Source organism: Salarias fasciatus, chromosome 15 (assembly GCF_902148845.1).
Source record: "Salarias fasciatus chromosome 15, fSalaFa1.1, whole genome shotgun sequence".
In the NCBI taxonomy this organism is placed as follows: domain Eukaryota; kingdom Metazoa; phylum Chordata; class Actinopteri; order Blenniiformes; family Blenniidae; genus Salarias; species Salarias fasciatus.
Window position 1 is genome coordinate 2,877,156 of NC_043759.1, and position 24,708 is coordinate 2,901,863.

General features: G+C 42.7%; 1 protein-coding gene and 1 long non-coding RNA gene across 2 annotated transcripts in view; one reads left to right on the forward strand and one right to left on the reverse strand.

The window, feature by feature from the left end:
* Positions 1-24,708, forward strand: part of LOC115401935 (exostosin-1) — a 216,966-nt gene that overhangs the window by 97,751 nt on the left and 94,507 nt on the right. The window lies entirely within an intron of this gene.
* Positions 7,219-8,551, reverse strand: LOC115401936 (uncharacterized). Its single transcript, XR_003933044.1, has 3 exons — positions 8,397-8,551; positions 7,592-7,719; positions 7,219-7,244 (listed from the first exon to the last, which is right to left on the reverse strand). It is a non-coding gene; the product is annotated as an uncharacterized LOC115401936 (long non-coding RNA).

Here is a 24,708-nt window from a genome sequence, read left to right on the forward strand (position 1 = left end):
CATAGATATTTTCATCACGGATACTCTGGAAAAACCTGAAGTTTGAAATGAAAGGTTGATTAATTACAGGTTGTTGTGGCTGTTTTGTCGCCGCGGTGATGAGGCTTCTGCTGGTGTCCCGCCTGTTTGTCCTCTTCATATTTTCTCAGAACTTGATTTCCAGTCTGTTTTCCATCCGTCGATCTTTGATAACGTCACGTCTTCCTCTCCCGGTCGGATCGGGATCTGGCGTTGCTTCATCCTGAGCTCCAGGCGCTGCATGCTGGATGAAAACATAAAAACAGGAAGTGAAACATCAGGACAAATGAGGCGCCATGATGTTTAAGTTGAAGGTACAAGAAGTGTTGAGTGTCACCACAGAGCTGCAAGCTTTCAAATCTGCATGTTGCATCACTCTAGGTACATTTGCTTTTATTCTGTCCTTCATGGTTCTCCACACCGGCTGCGTGGTCGCTCTCTCTCTCTCTCTCTCTCTCTCTCTCTCTCTCTACCTCTCCTACTGCTGTTTTACCTTCATTATGTGCTCAGAGTTCAGTGAAGCTCTTACGGACCTTTATCTCGTCATACCTCTGCTCCTGACACGGCGGAGCGCCCCCTGCTGGCCGGGGTCTCGATGGGAGCCGGAGCCCCGCTGCGCTGTTGAGAGGCCGCCTCGTAGCGGAGCGGGGAATCAAACCCTTCCTGTAGCGGCTGCTCTCAGCAGGACGCTGACCGAGGCGTCTCAGTTCTCATGAAGGACTCGTGTCGAAGCCGTCGCTCAGTTGTCAGGACGCCTCCGTCAAACGTTTTTAACCCTCTTTGTTGTGTGTGGATTCGTTTTGGAGGCTCAAATCTTAAAACTGATCCTAAAACTTCATGTTTACCAGATCTGAAGATCTGACGTTCGGTTCCACCAGAATCTTCCGGGGTTCTTTATTTTCTCTGGAAGTTAATGGACAGTAATGACGGAGTGTGTGTTGGCGGATGGATTTCCGCCCGTTGTTTGCTTTTTGCTCGCTGCTGCTGTGAAGCAGCCAGATGTTCTAATGGGACCGAATTTAAACAAAAAGCAGCCGTTCTGAGTCGATTCCACACTCTCCCTCTAATCACAGTCGCACGAAGGCAGGTGGTTCGAATCGAGGTCGACGGCGTTGCAGATTATTTTTCAAGTCACCTTCAGAACTTTTGGCAACAAAACAACAGAAAAAAAATGACGAAAGCAGGAGAAAGAAAGAAGTGAGGAGAAACAGGAAGAGTCACTGCAAGGATGACTGAATCAAGAGAGGAGACGTGATCACATCCTATTAACCAAGTGTGTGTGTGTGTGTGTGTGTGTGTGTGTGTGTGTGTGTGTGTGTACTGGTGTTAAATGCACTAATCAATATGGTGGATGTCACCAATCTCCTGAGCAGTGGTCGAATGTGGAAACAATCCCCCAGAGCAATTAGCTCTCTCTCTCTCTCTCTCTCTCTCTCTCTCTCTCTCTCTAAGTCTGCTGTTGTTTCTCCTCTGTCGTTTTTCAGGACGGAGCTGAAACCTTTCGGCAGGTCGACGCCTCACAAAACAACTCCGAGACTTTGAGGCTTTAAAAACAGACAAATCGGCCAAAACGGCAGACATCAAAACACCAGTGGTCAGATCTATCTTCACCCAGAGCAGAGGCGAAATCACTCGACCGATAGGTTTATTTATTTATTATTTTTTTATTTTTATTATTATGTTTATGTAATCAGTTAAAATCCAAACACAGGCAGGTTTTCTTTTGTGTTTTGATCAGGAAATCTCTGGATTCAAACTAAACATCCAGCGTTTACACAACATTTTCTGGATCTCACCGAGGGAAACCAACCATCTGCTCCAACATCGGAGCGAAAACGCAAAACTTTTCTGGAACGAAATAGTAAAACAATTGGTGTTTTTGTTTGAGAACGTTGCCGTGGCAACGGGGCCAAACTCGGGTACCGGGCTGTAACATGAAGCAGTGGGGGCGGAGTCACGTGACTCCATGGAAACAATATTCATATTGACCGAGCCTCAAACCCCCCCGGAGTCGGTGACCCCGCCTCATGTATTAATGACGTGTTGATAAAGAGCTCTCCCATTACACACACACACACGTCTTTAACCTTGACGCTGGTGTGTGTGTGTGAGTGTGTGTGTGAGTGTGTGTGTGTGTGTGTGTGTGTGTGTGTGTGTGCGTGCGCGCCCTCGATCGGAGCTCTTCTATTATTTACCACGCGTCTCTGTCTGGGAAAGGGCTTTCTGAGTGTGTGTGTTTGTGTGTGTGTGGCTAGCAATCGCCTCCAGGTAAACAACCACTGCCAATGACACGGGTGACCCTCAGACCACACACACACACACACACACACACGCGCGCACACACGCTGGTACCTGAGCAGCCTCATCCCTCCTCTGACCACATCTCATTTCCGATCGATATGTTTTAAAAGCCGAGCCTCAAACAAACTTTGCCGCCCCGGGTTGGTGTGTGTGTGTGTTTGTTTAATTTCCCGGGGTGGCGGGTGGGGGTGGAGGCAGGGGGGTGGGGGTGGGGTGGGGTTTAGCAGGTGTCATTTTCAGGGCTGTTTGCCCTTCAGGTTGCCTCCAGGTGAAGCGTCGGTATCTCTGACAGCTGCCCGGACTGCTCTCCGCTCGCGGCTCTCGTTCAGATCAAAACTCTGATTCCCTCAACTTTCCTCTCTCTGCCACCAGTTCAGGCTGAAAACGTGAATTTTAATCGTGTTTTTGCCCGTTTCTGCTAACCTCCATCATGCTGCCTTCACTGTCTGTCAGAAATGTCGGAAAACATCATGACCACAAAAACACTTTCTGTTCCTCACTTTTTAATATGAGATTTCTGATAAAAGCAGATGGAGACACATCCCTCCACCCATCCGTCCATCCATCCGTCCATCCATCCCTCCACCCATCCATCCATCCATCCCTCCACACATCCCTCCACCCATCCATCCATCCATCCCTCCATCCATCCCTCCACACATCTCTCCATCCATCCCTCCACACATCCCTCCACCCATCCATCCAGTGGGAAAACAGCAGGGAATTTAATATATCGGTAATGTGCTTTGAATGATTTATTTATTCATTTATACTAATGTATTTGATTTTTATTGACTATTTTTTTTTTTTTTACTTTTATTTATTCTTTTATTTTAATGAATGTCACACTTATGTGTTTAATTGCTTTTATATCTTAGTTTTGTTTTTATTTCATTTGCTGACAAAAGAAAAGGAAAATTAAAACAATTCAATAAAATATAAAAAAATTCTACATTCTAAACAATCGGAAGTTTCCAGATGTCTGAATGAAAAGAAGCTTATTCCTGCCATGGCTGCACTCTTCTGCTATTACTGAATTTAGTCATACTTTTTTTTTTTTTTTTTTTTGAGGATCTCTGTTCCTTTTTACATTACAGTTACTTTCTTTTTGGTAATTCCTTCTACATATTCCTTCTACGGTATGGTTTAAGAGCTTTATGCACAATTTGCAGTGTTCTGTAATCTACTGGCATGAAATCTTATCCCATTTTAACATTTTTTTTTTTGTTTACATATCTTTATTTTATTTATGGCTCTTTTGACCGGATGATTGATTTCCTGGCATTTTGCCAGACTTATGGCCAGAGGATCAGAGGGTCATTTCATATGAACGATGCTTTGTTAACCAACAAATCCGTCACTTTGGAAAACGCGGCGATGGGTTTTAAAATCAAGGATCCTGACTGAGTGATTTGCTGGTTGTAAAGCGAACCTCCGACCCAGCGAGAGGGTTAAGGATCCGAAAGCCAGAAGAACTGGACAGAAACAGCCCGAGCTGGAGGGATGCCATCATGCTCCCTGTCTTCTTCTGTGGTGTGTCTCTGTGCAGAGTTAGAGTTACAGCGCCACTTACAGGCCTGGGCTACGCTGTTCTGAGTCACCCTCATGTCCTGTAGATGCAGACACACTGTTTTAGTTCAAAATGATTCATGTTCCAGGAACATTTATTCTCAAAGTTACTTTTATTCAACCAGGACTTTTTTTGACCAGAAAGGATGCAGGATTACTCCAAAACCTAATAAAGTGATGTACAAGAAGCACCACTGTGAAAAAAGTATCCCTCACTTCTTTACGTTTGAACAGAAATGTGAAAATAAAATTGCCATTACAGCAATCAAACCCTTTCTGTAATTACTGAGCAGCTTTCTGTGTCTCTCTGCTGGTATTTTCGACCATTCATTTCCAGCAGTGAGCTCCAACTCTTTTGTTTTCAATATGTCCTCCCTTTAGTCCTCATAGCCTGTCCCGCTGAAGAGACACCTGTCTCCAGGGGACACCACTGCTTGGATTTTAGGACGTCCCCCTCAAAACAATTACAGAAAAATAATTATTTTTGATTAGAAAATTATTATAAGACAAAATATTTGCAATATCACACGCTTCAATGCTGATACAAAATGTTCTGTTGAGGATTTGTCGTTCAGGACCACGGACAGCGCAGATTCCCTGCATTGACCGTTCTTTGTGTTTCATTCCTGCAGTTTTCTTTGCCTAATTTTAAATTTTGTTGCCTGTCTGTTTTCAGTGCTGCAGTTGCTGCTTTGATGTAGTTAAAGATTAATTTTGAAAATAATACAGTTGTCTTTGTCACACTTTAATTGGCATTAATCAATAATTTGCAAACGTACTGATATTTTACATGATTTGAGTGATAACAGGTGTTATCAACACTTTTGCCAGAATAGGTGCGTCTTGAGATTCTTACTTGTTGTTCCTTGGACACAAAACATTTGGGAACAACTAGATTAATTTAATATAAGTAATCCAAAAGTATTTTGAATACATTACACATTACATTTTAGGACATGTAATCAGTAATCAGTAGTGGAACACATTTTAAAAGTGACCCTCCCAACACTGGAAGGAAACATGAACATAAACGACAGTGTTCTCCTCTGTTCCTTCAGACGCTTCAATGACTTTGACGCCACGCTTTGATTTGCTGTTCTTTTATTCATTCATACAGTTGGAGCCATTTTCTTGGCGGTATGGTGGAGCTGGAGTGTTAACAGGGCGGGGTGGGAGCGGCGGTGTAGCAGTGCCGGTGCGTTAACAGGGTGGGGTCGGTATGGCGGGACGGCTGAGCGTGAACAGGGTGGGCTGGGAGTGGCAGTATGGCGGTGCCAGGGCATCAACGCAGCAGGACCAGCGTTGGGCTTCGGACTGGCGTTGGGTTCAGCGCCAATACGGTGGAGCGCTTCCATCCGAACCGGTGTCCTGGTCCCTGGTGGAAAAAAAAAATTAATCATCCCATTAACTTTGACCAAATGATCCAACTGAATCACCCTTGATGTTTTTTATTTATTTTTTTTATTGAATCAAATACCCATATATTGTCATTCCTACATTTTTCTTAGTTTTTCTAAAATGAAAAATTCCACGTCTTCCCAGTTTTTGTTGGCGAAAACTCAAAAAGATTTTAGTTCAGTTTCAACAAAGACAAGTAAATATTTCCATGTTGACATTGTTATAGTTTGGATGATGTTCTGTAGATTCCTACTCCTCTGAGGTGCCTGAATGCACCATTAGGGTAAGCTAGATGGTGATTGGCTGAGAGAGGCTGGGGGGCGGGACGAGGACGTTGGGAGAATGAGTGAAGGTCAGTCTGATGGACAACCCGCCGGCGGTTCCGCCCGACTCGGCGTGTTTTGGTCTTCAAACAGGAACGTTTCGGAGGTCAACGAAATAAATTCCCCGCCGGCATCAAGGCGGAACAATGCTGCGTCGTTAGATATGAATGTTTTTTTTTAAGTAAATTTAAATTAAATATTGATCTGATTTTGAGACTGTTTTAAAAAAAAAAGTCTTGATTTTTAAATGGTTCATTATTATTATTTATACTGATTTTCAAAGAAAAAAGTTTTAAGCAACTGAAAATGTCAATACTTCATATTTATGAAACATTGTTCTTCAAAATGCTCGAACATAGACTATTGTTCCGAAGGTGAACTTTTCTCACTCAAATTATTTATTTTAAATAGTCTTGATTTTTTTTTTCTTTTCATGTTAATGCATTAAGAAATGTGTGAAAATACCAAAAAACAATTTAAGGTGGAGTAATGGGATTGATACAAAAACCAGCTTGGAGATAATTAGAAATTTTTGCGTTTATTGTGATTGTTGCACGTTGGCTGTTCTCCACCCGACAAGATGGACAAAAAAAACCCCCAATAATATAGAAATAAGCTTAAACACAAACAAATAATGTGTAAATGTGGAGGTAAATTTGTTTCTTTATTTTTCAAAAAGTTGCTCCAATCGCAAAACATGTTTTCAATCAGAAAAAACTTGACTTCAGACCTGCACAATCCCTCAATGCAACAGCGTGACGACAGCTGCAAAGGACCGAAATACAAACGGACTTCCCCGCACACAGCAGCAGCTAGCTTCCAGCCTCTAGCTTCTTCTGGAGAGATTCGTCATTGGTTTAGACACCTGTCACTCAAACATGCCCGACCAATGGAGAAGCTCCGCCCACTGCGGGACGTTTGTGTCAATGATTCAATAAAAAAACGGGCTTCAAAAAAGAGGCTTCAAAACTTTATTCACTTCGATCGAAAAAAAGGTGTTTGAATGTCAAAACAAAGTCGAAACAGTCCGAACATTTTTTTTTTTTTGTTGTTGTTTCGATTGAAAACATTTTTTTTTTTGATTGAAGTTAGATCTTCGAATGAATAATAAAGAAACAAATGTCCGACCCATAATATGGCTCAAATCCAAAAATAGGACTTCAATCAAAATATGTATTTTCAACAAAAAAAAAAAAAAAAAAAATCTGTCAAAGAAAAAATGTGTTTATATGCAATTTTTGGGGTATCACATATTTTTTTGGGTCTGAACAAGTTTTTTCTTTGATTGAAAACTTTTTTTTTTTATTGAAGTGATTTTTTTTTTCTAATTGAAAACATGTTTTGCGATTGGAGCAACTTTTTTTTTTTGACTGAAAAATAAAGAAACAAATTTACCTCCATATGTAAACAAGTAGCTTGAAAAAGATCCGTCACAGGCAGTGAATCCATCTGTTGCTACTGAATCTACTGAAAACCAGCTCACTACTGTCACCAAGTGCTCAGGAGTGGTAGGACCTCAACCTTTTACCCTGAGGAGAAACGCTTCCTCTGAATTTCCACAGAATCAGAAAGAGAAAAGGAAATGAGATCCTCACCCCTGAGGCTCGGGGGCCACGTCCTGCCTCGACTTGGAACCTGAATAAAAACAGAAGAGGGAGGAGAACGGTTCGTTACAGCCACAAAGAGAGAATAAATGAGGATTCTGGCAAGGAATCTTTTAATATATGATGACAACCCAAAAAAAAAAAAAAAGAAACTCCCAGAATATAAAACGAAGATATTTAGAAATGAGTGTGTAAAACTTTGGATCATCATTTTGTTTTTCTTAATTCAACAGATGCATGAGGACGATTACTGAGTCCCACCAGGTCAGTTTTATAGAAATATCAGGTTAGTTTTTTATTTTTCTGCTGTCATTGGATCAGCTGCATTTGAGCAGATGTGATGAGGTCAACTGTGAACCGCCGCGCCATCTTTCTCACCTCTGAACGCATTTTTGATTTTCTTCCATGTTTTCTTGATCCATGACCTGAAGCCGCACTCGGCGGGTTCAGCCAGGAAGACGACGAGCGTCAGAACCAGGAAGAGCATCGCGTACCTCATCCTGAAGCTAAAACACGCACAACATACTTTTATGACGGATTGAATACAGGGAAACATACTGCTGTACCAAGGTTATACACACTTCAAAGGAATTCCAAGTTTGAATAGAATAAAATAAAATAAAATAAAATAAAAACGAAATAAATCAATAAGTACACTAAATAAATGCCCAAATGTATATTTCAATATAGTTTAAATTGAAACTATACCGTTTCAAACATATGTTGGTGGGATTTCACAAATATACTAACACACACACACACACACACACACACACACACACACACACACTATTAAAATAACATATAGATTAAATAAAGTTTTATATATAGAGATGACATAAATTAAAACACTAAGATACCACCAATATACTGAATGTGCCACTATATATAGACTAAAATCAACAAACACCAATAAAATAAATACAGATCCAATTCACTGAAATAACTCCAACATATACTGTAACTTAAATACATAAAATGCAAAATGCCACCAACTTATTGTTTGTACCAATATATACAGATTAAATACACTGAAAACAAGTCCTTCAATCAAAATACATACCACTAAATTATGTGTGTGTGTGTGTGTGTGTGTGTGTGTGTGTGTTTTCATTGTGTGTGTTTAGTGTGAAAGCTGTTGCAGTAGTTAACAGTTAAGCAGGTAGAATAAAGTTGTGTTTACCTGTCCACAGAGACCAACGCCGGCAGCAGAGAGTGTGTGTCTGTGTGTGTGTGTGAGGTGTGTGTGCCTGGCCCACAGGCCGTCAGGTATTTGTATTTTCGGCAGGGGCTGGGTTCAATTCCTCCTAAGCCTTGCATCAGTCGGTGAATTTTGTAATGATGGTTTCTGAGATGCAGAAGTTTCTCTTTTGATAGAACTCCTTGATTTTATCTGTTGGAGACATTTTCACACGTCTCTGATCACTTCTATTGATCTCTGACCACCAAATACCAAACAAACGTGGCTGTTTTCCACACTTTTTTATAGTTTCATGTTAGTTTTAGGTGCTTTTGCAACAAATCATCAAATATCCTCAAATATCTCAGGGTTTCATAACCAGAGTGAGTCCAAGGCCCCGTTTGAAAACGTTGTAGTTTTCATGTTGGTCCACTAGTTGGTGCTGTTGGTTGTTTTAGTAATGACCCCCCCCCCCCCCCCCCCCCCCCCCCCCCACACACACACACACACACACACACACACACACACACACACACACACACTGCAGAAAAGACTACGCTCTGAACCCATTGGCTGGCAGACGTTTTCAGATCATGTGGAAACACTGAAAGAAAGCCGTGAAAGAGTCGACTCTTCTGTCTGTTTCTACCTGGAGATGAAGAAATGACACCTTTTCACTTAAAATAAACCCAGAAATAAATGGTAAGATTTTTAGTTTTTGCACAGATACTCAAGAAACTCAACAATAAAAAAAAAAATAATTTTCTCACTGTAGCCTCGGCGGTGGGTGGGAAGTGCAGCGCTGTATGTTTTTCTTGGATTGCTGTTCCTTTACTTCCTGGTCTTTCTTTCCACACCGTCCTTATCGAGCGTTCAAAGTGTGCGCACTCGTCCTCCTCAGCGCTCGGCGAACAAGCGTCCAGATAAACGGCGGCGGAGGAAAAGGGCCCGGCTGACGGCTTGCAGGCGGGATGTTTAATGACCGGCGTGGCGGCGACATGATGGTAAACATCATGTAAAGCGGCGTCCATCTGCGTGACATTTAGCTCTGCAGGCTGTTCCCATTAAAGCTGCGTCTCGCCCGTCAGTGCCGACGGCTGTAGGAATGGATGTTGCATTGTGGGTAGTTAACTGGAGTCGTCGTCACACATGACCGAAAGGTCAAAGGTCTCAGTTTAACAAGACACATGATGTATATGGGAAAAAGAACTCAAGGCTTCCTGAAATTAGCAAGTTATGTTTTTAATTTTTGTGAATCAGACATTCAGAAAAATATATAACATTGATACACGCAAAAAAGAAAAACACTGATACTAATACAAATCCATCTGTCATCCATCCATCCCTCCATCATCCATCCATCACTGATCCATCCATCCCTCCACATGAAGGTCTGAATTCCAATCAGATTTCAATCCAGAATCAGAATCCTGATCTATTCCAGCCCAGATTATAATTCTGTAGAGATTTTGTCCTACACCGGCCAAGAATGGATAATCTGGGCATAGACACACACACACACACACACACACACACACACACGGAGTTAATCTAGATTTTGTGAAAATTCATTTGCACAAAATAATCTACATCAGAGCATACAGTCCCCTGAACATATAAAACTTACAAAGGTACATCTATCAGCCATGTATTAGTCAGTGTTCCAAGTTATTTGGATTTAGAGTCAAGTATTCTTCGTGGAAACTGTTTACTGTCCGATGAACACACTTTTCACACGAGCTCTCCGGGTTTCTTATCTTTCAGTAAATGCATTTTCTCGACGGGTTTTTCGTAAGTGTGTTCTTCCCCTTTCCGTTGTTGTGTCGGCGCTGCGTTGAGGTGTCATGTCCGTCAGCGTCGGTGTGTGTGTGTTTGTGATAAATGCTGTTACACCATCACGGTGACTCGACATCTGATAAAGTAGCAGGCGGCGTACTTCCCCTCCACTGAAAGATCATGCTCTGGGGCTCGTCGCAAGAAAGATGAATAGATAGATGAGTGTTGTTTGACCTTTACTGAACCTTTATCCGTTGATCCATCCATCCAGCAGCAACGAGCCGGTTTGAAGAATGGAAGGACGATAAGGAAGAGACATTCCTTTTCCAAACTAGCTTAGGAAGGTAAAAGGAGCTTGTTTGCTCTGCAGCTCAGTTCGTCCAACGCCTCAACATGTCGGCAGGTGGGGGTTTGAACCTGCAACCTTCTGTGTGAGAGATGAAAATCAATAACAAATAGTGAAGTGACGTCCAGAAAAAATACCTGCAGAATGTTTTTCAGCGCAGTGATAAAGATAAAATACTTTATTGCTCATAACATTTGCAGATCAGTACCGTGGCTGTTAATATATTGACTGACGACTGATTGACCAGTGACCTGACCCACAAAGCAACACACTGAACGACTGACTGACCAAGCAATGCATTGACCGGTCAACTGAGCAACTGACCAACGGTCCGACTGAATAACCAGCCCATTGACCGAGCAACAGACTGACCACCGACCAATGAACTGACTCATTGACCGACCAATGGACTGACTGAACAGCTGACCCATTGACAGAGCAACTGAAGCATCGACCAAGCGACTGACAGATCAAGAAATCCATGGACCCACCAAAGGACTGAACAGTTCACTCATCGACCGAGCAACTGACCTGTCAAACGAGCAACTCACCCATCAACAGAATAACGGACCTTCAGATAGACTGAGCAAATGACCCATCAAAAGAGCAACTGAACTGACCAATCGGCCAAGCAACTGACCCATCAAGAAACCCCTGGACACACTGAAGGACTGAACAGTTGACTCATCGACCAAGCAACTGACCCATCAACAAAGCAGCTGGCCCTTCAACCGAGCAACTGACTCATTGACCAACCAACTGACCCATCAACAAAGCAACTGTCTTACAAACAGACAGACTGAGCAACTGAACCATCAACAGAGAAACTGACTAATCAACCCAGGAACTGACCCATCAACAGAGCAGTGGACCCAGTGACAGACTGAACGACTGACCCATTGTCAAAGCAACTGACTGATGGACCCAGCAACTGAGCGACCAACCAATGAACTGACTTATTAACTAGACAATGAACTGATCAACAGACTGACTGAAAAACTGGCCCACAGACCAACAAACCAAGTGATCCATGGACCAAGCAACTGATTCAATTCAGTTCAACTTTATTTATATATCGTCATGACAACACGGTCATTTCAAGGCGCCTTTAGAGAGAAAACCGAACAATTTCAACTGATCAACAACCGGAACGACTGACCAATTGACTGAGTGACTTATCAACCAACAGACTGACCAGGCAATAGACCAACTCCCTGAACAACCATCCAACCAACCAAAGGATCAACTGACTGACTGACTGACCAATGAACCAACTGCCCAAGTAAAGCAACAAAGAAATGTTTTTTTTCATTGTCTGTGATACTATTTGTCTTCTAAAATAGACAGTGAGACATGATTTGATGCAAAGAGTGAAGATTTATTTGCAACATCACAGTTTGAAACGAGGTGGAAAACAAACGTTTTGTGGTGTGCTGCAAAGCAATGAACACATTTTTGAAAGTTGAAAGCAGAGTTTCAGAGAGCAGCTGTTCAATCAAAAATGATGGCTCCCTGGTCCTGCTCGTCTTGCCGGTAGTCCGGCCGACGACGGCTCCCTCTGATGAACCTGAGGAATCGAACACAGTTCAGCTCCAGATCACTGGGTCTCCGTCATGGATGATACTGCACCAGGAAACACTCTTACCCGTGGATTACTTTACCAGCTGGAGGAAAACAGGAGAAACCAGAGGAGAAGTTCAGTTTGACTCGTCACAGGAAAGACAAACCAGCAGTATCAGCACCGGTCCCGATACTGATACCGATATCAGTTACTGACACCTGAAGCTCCACATCAGAGAAGCTGATCAGCTCCCTGATCAGAGTAATCTCTGTGTGGATTGATCAGATACTATAAACAATTCATCAAGCCTGCTTATTATTGATCAGAACCCACAGATGAACATTTTCTTAATAATCCAATTTAATCTAAAAAAGATGTTTTTTTTACATTTTGTAATATTTTTATCTTGACATGGTTCAGTTTCATCCACAGTACATAGAACCTTAAGCATTTATTTGTTTATTTGTTCATCTGTTGAGGTGTTGGAAAACGAGCAAAAATTCATGTAAAATACGGAGGAAGGAAGGACTTACTAATAAATAATTAATGAATTAATATATCAATAAATAAGTCCGTGACAAATCTTGAGTTAAATAACATAGATCGACCTCAATTAGCTTGGGGCAACAGTAGCTCAGTTGGTAGAGCAGGTCGTCTTATAACTGGAAGGTTGGCGGTTCGATCTCTGCTCCCGCAGGCGTAAAACTGTCGTTGCAAGACCCACGTTGCCTAGTATGAAAGTTGTGAGAGTGAATGGTTGGTGGTGGTCGGGCAGCTGTGGCTACAGTAGTAGCTTACCACCACCCAGTATGGTGTGAATGAGTAATGCAATGTAAAGCGTCTTTGAGTGTCCTGAAAAGTGCTATATAAAACCAATATTAATTCAAATAAATGATATTTTGTCGTATGGGAAGAGAGAGACCTACCTACAGCGGACGCTATTCATTTAAAACCCAGAAATCCTTCCTTACTGCACTTAAAAACATGACGGAACGAATATCTGTCCAACATGTATTCTTTATTCCTGTTTTCAGTAACATCAGGAGGGTGTTGATGTTGGTCTTACAGTATCTGAACCACACCAGGCTGAACTCTGACCCGGTCCCGGCTGCCTGACTGAACCAAATCCCTCCTCCAGTCCGGTTACCTTTAGCGATGCCCCTGAACAGGCGACCGAAGAAGGCGTCCCCGGGTTCGGCCATGAGGACCACCAGCGACAGCACCAGGAGCAGCGGGAGCAGCTTCATCCTGAAGACCAGAACCAGAACCAGAAGGCTTCAGTCAGAGGATCAGAGGCGGGAGGATCAGGAGGAAAACATGGCCGAATATTTACCTTCTTCCTCCAGTCACCAGAAACTCAGGGGATAAACAACGAGCAGAAGAGGATCTTCTGTCTCTGAGTCCTAAACCGTGAGAACCTCTTTATATACGATGGAAGGAGGTGCAGGATGGGAGGATCAGGCTGGCATTTAGAGAAATGGAGGTTAGTGGCTGCAACATTCTGTCTAGACGCAACATGACAAGTGGCGGCGACGTTGAACCTCAAACACCAATGCTGCAATAACAGACATTATGAATCATACTTTAATCATAAATTGTAAATTAGATACATTGAACTGAGTGTCTTGTATTGAATCTTAATATGATGTATTACAAGGAAGTGAGGAGAATTATCCAATGGGGCTAAAAATAGTATTTAATCAGCCACAGATCGATCAAGATCTTCTACTTAATTAGTGATGCCAGCGGTCTGAAATCTCCATCATCGCTACACTAAAACTGCGAGAGACATAATGAGGAAAGAAAACATCGTATGCTTTTTAAAGAATTGTAAATAATGGTGGAAACAAAGTATTTGGTGAATAAGAAACACAATAGATGTCTGGTTCTCACAGAGAACTTCTGTCCTCCACTGCTTCCCTCCATCAGTGGCTCCTGTTTGAACTGGTTTTCTGTTTAAAAGATGCCGGTCCACCGCCTCGACCAGTCAGACTCCACAGTGGCCAAGACCAGAGAGCTGTCCAAGGACACCAGCAACCAAACCGTACACCTGGACCAGGCTGTCCAAGAAGACCAGGAAGTAAACCATAGACCTGCACCAAGAACACCAGGAACTGAACTGTAGACCTACACCAGGCTGTCCAAGAACACCAGCAACCAAACTGGAGACCTGCACCAAGAACACCAGGAACTGAACCGTGGACCTGGACCAGGGTGGAATAGTGAATCTACAGCATTTGAGCAGCTTGGTTTGAATAAATCCACTGTGGGAGCATCTATGAGAACATGGAAGACGAACAGGACCATTGACAGCCTCCCTCCATCTGGGGATCCATGCCAGGTCTCATCCTGTGGCCTCAAAATGGTCTTGGGAACGGTGAACAGAAATCCCAGAATTCTACAGCCCTGGTGAACGACCTGCAGTGAGCTGAGACGAGAATAACAAAGGTTCCCATCAGTAACACTCTATTCGCCCACAGGAAATCAAACCCTGCAGTGCCAGACGTGACCCCCGTCCAGGTCCAGAGCAGAGGCTCCAGAGGAGGACTGGGAGAACCTCATGTGGTCAGACGAATCCAAAATAGAGCTCAACTGGTGGTGTCTGGAGGAAGAGGAGAACGCCATACCAGCTGTGAAGCATGGGGGTGGAACCATCATGCTCTGCGGCTGTTTTTCTGCAGAGGGGACAGGATGACTGATTCGGGTTCAGGAAAGAATGGATGGGGCCATGAGGGGTGAGATCCACATGGCCCACATGGAGCCAGATCCTCCTCCACCAGTGAGCATTGAAGAGGAAACCTGACTGGATCTTCCAGCAGGAAAACAAACCCAAACACACTGCCGGGCGGCCAAGGACTGGCTCCAGAAGAAGACCTTCAGAGTCCTGGAGTGGTCTAGCCAGTGTCAGATCTGGACCCTTGGGTGGCCTAGCCAGACCTGAACCCAACAGAATCAAACCTCCCTGCTCTGGAGGGGGTCTGCTGCAGGAATGGGCCAAAATGCCAGCCTCAGGGGAACCTGGAGAAGACCTACAGTTAACCTTTGACCTCTGTCGTTGCCGGCTAAAGTTATATTACAAAGTATTGACGGAATTTAAATTCCTTAAAAATCCTACAAAGTGATTTCCTGGATATTTTCTTCACTTTCTGTCTCACGGCTGAAATGTGGCTCTGATGGAAACTCCTGACCTCGGTCCTCAGTTTCACCGGGAGAACCTGATCAGTCGGAGGCTGACTGGACTTTTTGGTTCCACTGCTGATAAACACTTAACTTAGAAATAGAATCGAACATCAGTCTAATTTTAAATTAACCAGATAGACATAGTATTGAAGAAAAGAGTCAAACTCGCTGAATTCACTGTTCTTTATCTGATAATAAAGCATCAGTTTTTCTTACAGATATATAGTTTTAACACCATTTATAAATATGTTTCCTCCATTTTAAAATTGACTTTTTCATTGTCTGATACTGTTTGTCCTTTAAATTAGACAGTGAGACATGATTTGATGCAAAGAGTGAAGATTTATTCCCAACATCAGTTTGAAACGAGGTGAAAAACAAACGTTTTGTCTCGTGCTGCAAAGCGATGGACACATTTTTTTAAAGCTGAAGGCAGAGTTTCAGAGAGGAGCTGTTCACTGTAAGACGACGACGTCTTGATCGAAGCCCTGGTCCTGCACCTGGTCCCGGGCCCCGTTGAGGCACCTGAGGAATCGAACACAGTTCAGCTCCGGAGCTCTGAGTCTCCGTCACGGATGATTCTGCACCAGGAAACACTCTTACCCGTGGATCACTCTGCTGGCTGGAGGAAAAGAGGAGAAACCAGAAGAGAAGTTCAGTTTGACACGTCACAGGAAAAACAAACCAGCAGTACCGGTACTGATACTGATACCGATAACCGGTACCGACACCTGAAGCAAATCACCTCCGATATGAGAAATCTGTGTGGATTATCAGATATTATAATCCTGCATCAGGTCTGCTGATCAGTGATCATATCCCATGTATTTAATTTTAAAAAGCTTTTTTTTTTTAATTTGGTTGTTTTGCTGAAATTATATAAAAAAAAATTGATAATAATTTAGTTTGAGCAGATTTTAATTGTTTTCCCATGCCTATTTAAAGAGATGAAATCACTTGCATTTACTCATTTATTGTTGATTTGTTAATTTGATTTATTGGTCAGGTGTTGAGAAATCGGTGAAAATCAGCAAGAAGTCTTTGTGTGAAACAGGAAGGAAGGACTGACTATAATAAATAAATAGATAAATAAATAAACAAGGGAGTGTTTTAAATCTTCAACTAAGTTAAATTAAACTTAATTAAAATCGGTCATATTTTGTCTTTTGTGAAAATTAGTGAACGTCCAGTTACCTTTAGAGATGCCGTTGAACAGGCGGCCGAAGAAGGCGTCCCCGGGTTCGGCCATGAGGACCACCAGCGACAGCACCAGGAGCAGCGGGAGCAGCTTCATCCTGAAGACCAGAACCAGAACCAGAACCAGAAGGCTTCAGTCAGAGGATCAGAGGCGGGACGATCAGGAGGAAACGTGGCCCAATATTTACCTTCTTCCTCCAGTCACCAGAAACTCAGCGGATAAACAACGAGCAGAAGATTTTCTGTGTCTGAGTCCTAAACTGTGAGAACCTCTTTATAAACGATGGAAGGAGGCACAGGATGGGAGGATCTTTAGAGAAATGGAAGCTGTGACCGTAGCGTCTAGATGTAACATAGGAAGTAGAGGTGATGTTCTATTAATGACAAAAAAAGGTGCCAAATGCAGCCTGAGGTTATTCAACCAAACTCCACCAAAACGCTGAAAATGACAACTGCACAGGCTTTTCTCAGTCTTGGAGCAGAAAGATGCTGAAAAACACACATCTGATGCACTTTGTTCCAGTTTTCTTTCCTGAAAAGGAGGAATCAACCTCTCCTCTGTCAGGAGCTCAGAGCTCTTCAGGCTTGATGGGAACTCCTGTGATTGTTGATTATTTCATGATTTATTCCAATTCCAGCTTCGTGTGTCTTCTGAACCTGACTGATCATTTCCTGTCTGGTGCCCGAGACTTCCTGCTGTAATTCAGACCCTGGTTCTTATATTCATTAATAACTCTTTGATAATCAATAACATGTCGTCGACATAAAGCTGAATCCTAACAGAACACCACACACAACAACCCATCGGTTTTCTATCACGAAGATCCATCCATCCTGAATCCTGTTTATTTATCTGGATTATCTCATTTTGACAGATGTTAGCTCTTTCTAAGCATTTCGTCAATTATCTAAATATAGAAATATATCTTAAAGGTGGAATACAACATTTTGATTTCCGGGTGGATCACCTAAATAATTGGTGGGTCTGTTTGTCAATCATTCTGACGAGCTGCTTTCATAAGGCGGTTCTACGTGCTTGCGCCCAATCAGCTTCTCCCTTTTGCGCATTCAGAGTGTTTATGTAGCCGGTGAGCTTCTGAGCTCGTACTTACCGATGGCGAGTCTGACATAATGAAACTGTAGCTGTTTCGGGAAAAAAAAACTTTATTTATGAGCGAGGCGGATCGCAGAAACTGTACAGAGCCGTGCACGCCGGAGAAGAGGAGATCGCGCTCGTACACTTCCGCGTTTTCTGGGAGAAGCAGGAGAGCCGGGCGGATGGTCTGGCGCATGCGCGTTGTTCAAAAAGTGAGTAACAGACGTGGGGCTTCGTCTTTTCGAGAAAATGTTGTATTACACCTTTAAGAACTAAAATATTGACCGTCATTCATTCTGCAGACTTTTATGAAAATACAACAGTATGAAAAACTCCAATGCAGACATATTGAACTGAGCGTCTTCTGTTGGTTATTAATGTGATTTGAATGGAAATGGGGGAAACTCCTACTTGTGAGATATTTTTATCAAATCATGAGATAAAAAACAGTTTTTGGTTTTTTTAGTGAGAAACTCAAACATCCTGACAATGTGCTATGAAAGTGAAAAAGTATAAAGGAAACAGTCTTGACCTGCAATGTTGGAGGATTTGACTGTCAAGTGACCCGCTGTCTTCTTCTGCCACCATGCTAACAATGTTAAGCTAACATGTTGTGGGACACAGATTCTTGCATGATAGTTATTTTTTAAAATATGTTGATGAAAAAACAGTATAAAGTGGCATATTAGCAAAATACACTGTAATAGTAAAAGAAAATAAGACTAAATGTTTTCTGTTGTCAGGAAGGGGCGGGACCAGAGAGGAACACGTCTCTGAGGTCCTCCACCTAGTATAAAATATATTTTAATCAACTCTGGAATCCGGATGATGCAGTTTAAGTAAAGACAGCTTGTTTCAATATTTTGTACGTTCATTATATTCTATATTTCATGAAGTGAAATGTCCTCCGATTGTGGAAAGACCCATTTAACCCATGCAGAAGTTACCGCTGTCACACATTTCTCTTAAAAAACAAAACTCAGTTTCATCTGCAATGAAGCCAGTTTATTCAGCCCAAATCTTAAACTAATGCAAGTTAATCCAGTTTATCCAAGCAAAGCCAATGAAGAAGCATCTTCTAGAAATGCTGACGAGGCGTTGTGAGAGATTCGAAGCGTTTTATTCCCACTCCTCCTCCACGCCGTCGTCTCTCTGGGGGGTTCTAGGCCAGTCCGGGTCGTCCAGGTCTGTATTCCACCGAGCGCCGGTCCAGCTGCAGCTCCACCAGCTGGTCGTCCAGTCCGTGGCGTCGCTTGATGAGGCTGACGGAGGGAGGGCAGGGTGAACGAGGCGGTTATGTTTCACTTCATGTTTTAGTGTCTATTTCTGTGTTTCGGCCGCAGCTCTTCTATAAATAAAGCAGCGGTGGAAATTGATTTAATAATAAAAAAGATAATAATAATTCATTGCAAATCTTAATGTCATCAACAGTTTAGAAGAGACATTACGATCTCTGCCAGTCTGGTTTAATTTAATGATTTAGCCGCTTTTGTGTCTGTGTTGTTACTTTAATTTGTAAAACAGTGTGTTTTTGTGATGAACATCGATTTCGGTGCATTAATGATCCCAGAACTCAGCAGCTGGAGCATATCAGCGGATTCACTCCTCTTTCACCGAACACTTCTTGGTTCTCTGGTAATCAGCTATTCTCTGCTTTATGAATGATTTAAATAGCAACTATAAGATCCCTGGACTGTACAGAATTTGTGAGAACAGTGGAGGATTCTAGCTGCTCTTTATTTGCAGAGTAATGAGTCTTTGTGGCGAGTTTGCAGAAGTGTTTCCTCATATTTCCACATTGCGAGTGAGATTAGATAAAATCAGTGAATTCTAAAGAGTCTAAAGATTTTCTGGTCCAGTATCTCCGGAGCTTCTCTCTGGACTGAGATTTGGTTTTGACTGAAGTTTCAGGCAGATTTTTCATATTAATAAAAACTCAGCAACTTAGTGTTCATTCTTATACTGGTCTGTTAAAAAAGTGGCATCAGTGCATCAGTAATTCAAATCTGCATGATTGGAAGAAGGTGTAAAGATGGATCCTACCTGTGGATGGCCTTCCCAACTGGAAAACAAACAGGAAACAGGATTTCATTCACTGTCAGGTGATATTAAATATCGGCAACATCACATCGATTCCTGACTGTACCATGAATGAGTCCGTGGATGATCATTCCAAAGAAGCACTCTCCGGGCTGAGCCATGAGGACGACCATGAACAGGACCAGGAACAGCGCCGCGCACTTCATCCTGGCAGGAGACAACGCAGCCGTCTCACGTTGGAGTCCTCTGAGCAGACGAGAAGGTTCAGCTCTTACCTTCCAGCTCAGACTCGGCAGGCTCTGATGATGCTGAAGAGTTGACGGGTTTAGTGCGGCGCTTCCTCTCATACTTGCTCATATATGTACATTAGAGAGCTCATTTAGATGTTGCACAATCCTGTCAGGGGTGGAACATAAAGATCAAGACACACCCAAACCATTTCCACAAGGACTTCTCTGCTTCTTCTTGAAGGTTATTTGTAGATTTAAATGCATTCGACTAGAGATCCCAGTAGTTTATCTCTGAACTTTTCCAGTGTTGAGGATTCAGACACGTTGTACGATTTTCCAGCATCCCAGACATGTTCTACAACTTTCACCCAGTCTGCTCCAAACTGTCCTTACGCAGTGAAAACCCTCACAGGAACACGGCGAAATAACAGACAAATGAAGAGTATAAAAGAAAAAAAGCCTCTAAAATACTCATAACTGCAGAATATGGACAGAAATTGATAAATTTAAGAGACTTTATCTTCAAATGATGAATTTTCCCCAATTCCAGTATCAAATGAAACTCCATTAGAATCATGAGATAAAATAAGCTTTGATTTATCTCCTGGTGGAGAAATTCACAATGTTACAATACTATATAATATATAATGTGTGTCAAACAAACCAGATGCAAAAAGGCTCAAACTAACTGAACTCACTTCTTCATCAGTCAATGCAACATGACTGCGTTTTTCCTCCAAATGTGTTTAGGGAAATATTTTATTAGTAATTTTTCAGGGTATTTGTGCCCTTCACATATTTGTACCTTAATATTAACAAAGATACTCCAGAAGAAAGATGAAAAAAAAAATCAGTTACTATTTAATATTTGGATCTTTTTTTTTTTCCACTGTGATGCTAAAATATTTGATAAATACTGAATGCTTCATTCAGGGGGGAATATTAGCAGATAACTCATGATAATAAGGGGAATCCATTTATAAAACACCACTAAACTCTGAATTGTTGAAAAGATTAAAAAAAAAGTGTTTTATGAATGAAAATATATTTAACGTCTCAGTGTTTCAGAGGCTGAAGCCGATTAATAAATACGACAATAAGACGTTTTGATGCACAAGAGTGAAGATTTATTCGCAGTTTGAAACACAGAAACTTTTTTTATTTGTTTTTCTAATTCTGCAAAGCGATTAGAAGAGTTGGGAAAGATTCAGGGCCGAGACGCTCATTCTATCAGGATGGCGTCTTGATCGAAGTCCTGGTCGTCCAGCTGCGCCGGGCCGTGGCCCATCAGGAACCTGAGGGAATCGAACACGGTTCAGCTGCAGAGTGCAGAGAGGCCGCGGCGCGTCGTGAGAACCGCGAGACGCTCTTACCGGTGGAGGGATCTGCCGGCTGCAGGGAAGAGGAGGAGACCAGAGCAGAGGTTCAGTTTCAGAGGGAAATAAACAAATAAACACTCTGTTCACTGTTTTCATATATATATATATATATATATATATATATATTTAGAAAATTGTTTTCCTTGATTTTTTTTCATGATTTTGTTTACTGAAGTGAAATATTTATTTATTTATTTATTTATTTATTTATTTATCTATTTATTTATTGTCAGTTCAGCCATGTCATTTGTTTTATTAATAAATATTTAACCTTTTTTTCCATTATATTTATTTGTTTTAAATGCATATCATGTGAAATTAACAGACTAAATAAATAAATAAATACATAAATAATAGTTTATAATCCAGCAATCAAAATTCAATCAATTAATAAAAAATGTCATCTGGAGAGTTGACTAAAATAGATGTAATTCTATGAAAATCAATGAAGTTCTGCTCTACATGAACAGTGACCGTTTAAATTCAGGGGAAAAAAATCCACTTGGAGGTTTTGTCCAGCCTGAGTCGGTTCATGGTTGAATTTGAAGAACTGAACGGTTTGGAGACGAAACTCCTGTGGATAATGTTCGGAAAGTGACCTCGGTGTTACATTGCTCCGTCGTTTTAGGCGTGAAGGAGGAAACTCTGTCTGAGCTGGAGTTACCGTTGACGAAGCCCCGGTAGATGTGGTGCAGGAAGGCGTCCCCGGGTTCGGCCATGAGGACCACCAGCGACAGCACCAGGAGCAGCGTGAGCAGCTTCATCCTGAAGACCAGAACCAGAACCAGAACCAGAAGGCTTCAGTCAGAGGATCAGAGGCGGGAGGATCAGGAGGAAACATGGCTGAATATTTACCCTCCTCCTTCAGTCACGAGAAACTCGGCGGATGCAGAACGAGCAGAAGAGGATCTTCTGTCTCTGAGTCCTAAACTGTGAGAACCTCTTTATATACGAAGGCAGGAGGTGCAGGATGGGAGGATCACGCTGGTATTTAGAGAAATGGAGGTTAGTGGCTGCAACGCCCAGTCTCCGGGCAGCATGGGAAGTGGCGGCGAGGTCGGATCTCAAGCCCCAATGCTGAGATAACAAAGGCGTTAAATTAGCAGAGAAGGTGTCAAATGTCATTTACAGTAACTTCAGTATTCCAGTCATCCGATAACAAAGCAAAACTCGTGTCTCTAATGAAGGATAAAACCAAAAACACAAACACACCTCCACAGGTTCGCCTCAGTGTCGGAGCACATGAACACCTCGTCCCAGTTTCCATGGCTGTGAAGCAGCGATGCACCGACACACGTACCAGAGTGGGAGGAGTGTGTCGGGGACACACAGTCTCCGTTTGCATGTTGGAAATCAGCGTATGGTCAATCTGGTTATCAGTAATCATTAATGATCCCCAAAGATGGTTCTAGATTCTGAATAGAACTGGGAACTGAACTGCCTCTGATGGGGGGACTGACTCCCCCCTGCTGTGAGCCGCTCCAGGGGGCTGGGAGGCTCCAGACCGTCGAAGAAGGGCCTTGTTGCTCTGTGATGTTTTTTTTTTTTTTTTTTTTTTTTGTTATTTGGAATTTGTATTAATAATGACATTTACACCATTCCTGAAGTTCACAGTAAAGTCTGAAGGATTTCAGTCGCATCTGTGATGCATCAGTGACACAAGTTATTCCAGGAATCACATTTATTCACCGCGCAACGAAAAACAACACAGATCCTCGTAGATACTCGTGGTGTGTGTGTGTGTGTGTGTGTGTGTGTGTGTGTGTGTGTGTGTGTGTGTGTGTGTGTGTGTGTGCGTGCGAGCAATGTCGCCACCTTGAAAAAGTAATGTGGTTACTATATTGATCAGTTGATTTTCAAAGTAAGATGGCACATTTCTTTGTTACATTCATCAGTGACAGACAACTCCCCGCCAACATCAACATCCTCCACCACATCATCATCCACTGCATCAACTCCCTCCACCACATCAACATCCTCCACCGCATCAACATCCTCCACTGCATCATCATCCACCACATCAACATCCTCCACCACATCAACATCCTACACTGCATCAACATCCTCCACCACATCAACTCCCTCCACCACATCAACATCCTCCACTGCATCAACATCCTCCACCACATCATCATCCACCACATCAACATCCTCCACTGCATCAACATCCTCCACCACATCAACTCCCTCCACCACATCAACATCCTCCACTGCATCAACATCCTCCACCACATCATCATCCACCACATTAACATCCTACACTGCATCAACATCCTCCACCACATCAACATCCTCCACCACATCAACTCCCTCCACCACATCAACATCCTCCACTGCATCAACATCCTCCACCACATCATCATCCTCCACTGCATCAACATCCTCCACCACATCAACATCCTCCACTGCATCAACATCCTCCACCACATCAACATCCACCACATCAACTCCCTCCACCACATCAACATCCTCCACAGCATCAACTCCCTCCATTTTATCAATTTCCCCTCCATCCTGGATTCAGGCAGCTGTGATCCATCAGACCTCCTGGATGGATCACAGCTCTGTTTCTGTGTTTAGCAGCACCTGGTGGGACGTTCTCTTTTTAATTGTTCTGTGCTCATCTTGTTATCAACCGTGTATCTGGCACCGGGTCACAGGGACTGCGATCTCAGCAGGGATTCCCAGACTTCCTGTCCCCAGACTCTTCCTCAGATCTTCTGGGATCCCGAGGTGTTCCCAGTCCAGCCCAGAGACAGTCTCTCCAGCGTGTCCTGGGTCTTCCTCGGAGCGTCCTCCCGGTGGGACATGTGCAGAACTCCTCCTCCAGGCCATCCTAAGCAGATGCCCGAGCCTCCTCAGCTAGCTCCTCTCCATGTGGAGGCGCAGCGACTCCAGTCCGAGCTCCTCCCTGGTGACTTTGTTATTTCAATAAAAAGCCCTGTTCTTGTTTATACTCACCAAAGTTCCATTGGTGCTCATGAAGACATCAGCTAATGACACGATGTTACGTTTAGCTTTTAATGTTTTAAAGGAGTCATATTATGCTATTTTTCAGTCATGTCATATAGGTCACGGACGCCCAAAAACATAGTATATAAGTTTGTTTGCCCCAAATTCGTCCTATGTTTGGAGTTTGAGGGTCTAAAAAGTGGCTCTGAGGAGCCTTCTTCACAACAGCCTGTTTTTGACAGCCTACTTTCAGTGATGAACTTGAACGCATCTGGCCACGCCCACCTCGTAAATTCGCTGTCGTTAAGAAAGCACCTTACAGGAAGTTACACCGGAAGTTTCAAAATAAAACGCAATGCACGACCTCACGGACATAAAGTTTTTCCTATATGTTGTTATTACGCCGCCTCGGGAGGAGAGAATCAGCTGAACAGGGTCCCAGACAGCAGCAAACGCGGAAATTATCGTTTTTATATAGAATGAACCAAACAACAGGAACTATTGGATAAAGAAAAGCACTCATTTGAGATCGAAACATAAACCATGTACTCATCCTTG